The sequence below is a fragment of the Myotis brandtii genome, unplaced genomic scaffold, assembly GCF_000412655.1.
Source record: "Myotis brandtii unplaced genomic scaffold, ASM41265v1 scaffold959, whole genome shotgun sequence".
NCBI classification, from domain to species: Eukaryota; Metazoa; Chordata; class Mammalia; order Chiroptera; family Vespertilionidae; genus Myotis; species Myotis brandtii.
In genome coordinates, this window is record NW_005371966.1 from 499051 (window position 1) to 503331 (window position 4281).

A 4281-nucleotide genomic window follows, 5' to 3' on the forward strand; every position below is an offset into this window, starting at 1 on the left:
CCTGCTATATTTGGTCAAACATTTAATTAACTCACCCTTAATGGCTTGGCAGCAGGGCCAGAAATGATTTCTTGGGCCTTATACGGCCCTCAGGCCGTACATTCCCCACCCCTGACATACACTCTGATACAAGTGCTCCACTCCGATGCAAGAGGAATGGATTTATACTTCCACACAAAGCCTTGTACACAAATGTTCACAGCAGCTCTATTCACAATAGCCAGACAGTGAAAACAACCCAAATGGCCATCAGGTGGCTGGATAAACAAATTGTGTGTTCACACATCGAAAGACTACTTAGTAACAACAACAATAACAAAAGTCTATTGGAGTCAGAATAACTACACTGGCCAAAAGGAGCCAGACCAAAAAAAAAAAAAGTGAAAAAGGCATAAGGGCAGGATGACTTCATTTACATACAATTCTAGAAAATGCAGACTTAGCTCTCCTTAGAGAAAGCTGATCAGTGACGGCCTAAGGGTAGCTGGGGACAAGTGGGCCAGAGGTTCAAGGAAAGTCTTGGGAGTGATGGGTGTGTTCATTCAATTGTGGTGCCAGTTTCACAGATAAAACTTTCAAAATGTAGGCTTTAAGTATGTGCAGTTTATTTTATGTGAACTCTACCTCAATAAAGCTGTTTTTAAAATATATATTGTGTCTCAGCCATAGCTAGTAGCTCAGGTTGTTAGAACATCATCCCGACAGGCCAAGGTTTCTGGTTCCATGCCCGGTCAGGGCACATACAAGAGTCAACCAATGGCTGAAACCGGTTTGGCTCAGTGGATAGAGCGTCGGCCTGCGGACTGAAAGGTCCCAGGTTCGATTCCGGTCAAGGGCATGTACCTGGGTTGCGGGCACATCCCCAGTAGGAGATCAGGAGGCAGCTGATCGATATTTCTCTCTCATCGATGTTTCTAACTCTCTCTCTCCCTTCCTCTCTGTAAAAACTCAATAATATATATATATAAAAAAAAGTCAACCAATGAATGCATAAATAAGTGGAACAACAAATCGATGTTTCTCTCTTTCTCCCTCCCTCTCTAAAATCAATCTATAAATAAATTTAGAATATCTATTGTGTCTCTTTTAAGCAGCATCTTTTTGGGGGGTTTTCCCTTTAATCCAGCCTGGCAATGATTATTTATCCATTTACATTTTATTTTATTTTTTAATATATTTTTATTGATTTCAGAGAGGAAGGAAGGGGGAGGATATTTTTAGAGAGAGAGTGGAAGAGAGAGGGAAAGACAGAGAGAAATATCGATGTAAGAGAAACACATCGATTGCTTGCCTCCTGCATGCGCCCCGACCAGGGCTTGGGCCGGAGAAGAGTCTGCAACCGAGGTATGTGCCCTTGACTGGAATCGAATCCGGGACCCTTCAATCCACAGGCCGACACTCTATCCACTGAGCCAAATCAGCTAGGGCTTTGTCCATCTTTTTTAAAAAAATATTTTTAATTGATATCAGAGAGGACAGGAGAGGGAGATAGAAACATCAACGATGAAAAAGAATCTGTGTATAGTTCAGTGGCAGTAGATACAGTCACAGTGTCATCCAATCACCACTACCTGTACCCCAAACCTCTTTCATCATCCGGCCCATTAAACAGTAACTCCCCTACCCCGTCTTGAAGTGTGTAAGAGCCCATTTGTTGTCTGATGGCCCATCTGCTCTTCGTCCTTCCTTTCTCACCTTCTTCCAGTGTGTCACTTGTGTTATTGCTCTGGAGTCACCCTAACATTTGGGTCTGCATCCTGGCATTGACCCCTCCCCCTTGACTTTGACACTGTTCTTTTCATACATTTTAAACCCCAAAGGCTTTTAAAAAATATATACATTTTTATTGATTTCAGAGAGGAAGGGAGAGGGAGAGAGAGAGAGAGAGAAACATCAATAATGAGAGCGGCCAAACCAGTTTGGCTCAGTGGATAGAGCGTCGGCCTTCGGACTCAAGGGTCCCGGGTTCGATTCCGGTCAGGGGCATGTACCTTGGTTTCGGGCACATCCCCACTGGGGGGCGTGCAGGAGGCAGCTGATCGATGTTTCTCTCTCATCAATGTTTCTGGCTCTCTATCCCTCTCCCTTCTTCTCTGTGAAAAATCAATAAAATATATTTTGGAAAAAAAATAATAATAATGAGAGCGAATCATTGATCAGCTGCCTCCTGCACACCCCCCACTGGGGATCGAACCCACAACCTGGGCATGTGCTCTGACAGGGAATCGAACTGTGACCTCCTGGTTCATAGGTCGATGCACAACCACTGAACCACACCGGCCGGGCCCAAAAGATATTATTGGTGTTGCTTTAAATATCTATTTTTGGTTACATTTACCCACATATATGCCTTTTCTAGTGCTCTCCATGTTCTCCCATCTTGGATCCCTCCCTCCCTTCCTTTTCTTTCTCAAATTACTTCATTTCTTGGCAGAAAATAGGGTCAAGGAAATAACCAGAGGATAACATCACTACAAGAAACATTACCAAATATGAGCCATCTTCAGCTGTTTCCTGGTCTTGACTACAGTACCCGTACCCTCCATGGGTTCGACACCAAAGAAGTCCATATATTTTGAGTAACACCTTAAATGTATGTCCCCTTCCTGTATTTATTAAGAGGGCTGGCGCAAATGTGCTAGAGTTTTTCACAGCTTTATTAAGACATAATTCACATCCCCTAAGGTCCATCTGTTTAAAACATGCAATTCGACGGTTTTTCATATAGTTGCAGAGTTGTGCAACCACCATCCTGACCTATTTCGGGGCATTTCTGTCACTGCTAGGAAACACAGTGCCCATTAGCAGTCACTCCCCATCCTCCCGTCCTCTTCCCAGCCTGAGGCAATTACTAACTTACTTTCTGTCTCTATGGTTTTACTGATTCTGAATATTTCATACAAATGGGATCATTCAAATGTGATCTTTGGTGTTTGATTTCTTTCCCTTAACATAATGATTTCAAGGTTCACGCAGGTTGTAGCATCTGTCAGTACTCCATTCCTTTTTTAAAAATATATATATAATAATTGGTTTCAGAGAGAGGGAGAGATAGAAACATCAAATAATAGTATGTCATCAAGGCAGAATCATTGATCAGCTGCCTCCTGCAGGCCCCACACTTGGGATTGAGCCGGCAACCTGGGCAGGAGCCCTGACAGAACCGAACCGTGACCGCCCAGTTCATACGTCCATGCTCAATCACTGAGCCACGCCAGCTGGGGCAGTACTCTATTCCGTTTTACGGCAGAACAATATCCCATTGTATGGACAGACCACGTTTTGTTTAAATGCCTTCATCAGTTCGTGGACAGTTGGGCTGTTTCCATTTGGAGCTACGGTGAATAGTGCCACTGTGAACTTTTGTGTAACAGTGTTTGTGTGGCCTTGTTTTAATCTCTCTAGGAGTGGAATTGCTAGGTCATATGGTAACTTACGGGATTGACTTTGTCTCTATGTTGCTTAATATTTGTAACCTTCTTGAATCTGGGCTTTCATGGCTTTTTGTCAGCTTTGCAAAATTCTCAGTCACTATCTCTTTAAACGTTGCTTCTGTCCTTTCTCCTCTGCTGCTTGGGGACAAGCCAGGGTGACTCTGTGCTCGCCTCCGCCTCTTACGTGGGCCCTTATCTCAAGGATTGTAGCACTTGGAGTCATGCCTTTGCTGCTTGTTCTCCAATTCCTTCAGAGGGTTTATTACAGAATACATTTTGTCCATCTTTTTTTTTTTTAAATCCTCACCCGAGGATATTTTTTTCATTTATTTTTAGAGAGAGAGTGGAAGAGAGAGGGAAAGACAGAGAGAAATATCGATGTAAGAGAAACACATCGATTGCTTGCCTCCTGCATGCGCCCCGACCAGGGCTTGGGCCGGAGAAGAGTCTGCAACCGAGGTATGTGCCCTTGACTGGAATCGAATCCGGGACCCTTCAATCCACAGGCCGACACTCTATCCACTGAGCCAAATCAGCTAGGGCTTTGTCCATCTTTTTTAAAAAAATATTTTTAATTGATATCAGAGAGGACAGGAGAGGGAGATAGAAACATCAACGATGAAAAAGAATCTGTGTATAGTTCAGTGGCAGTAGATACAGTCACAGTGTCATTCAATCACCACTACCTGTACCCCAAACCTCTTTCATCATCCGGCCCATTAAACAGTAACTCCCCTTCCCCGTCCTGGTGTGTGTAAGAGCCCATTTGTTGTCTGATGGCCCATCTGCTCTTCGTCCTTCCTTTCTCACCTTCTTCCAGTGTGTCACTTGTGTTATTGCTCTGGAG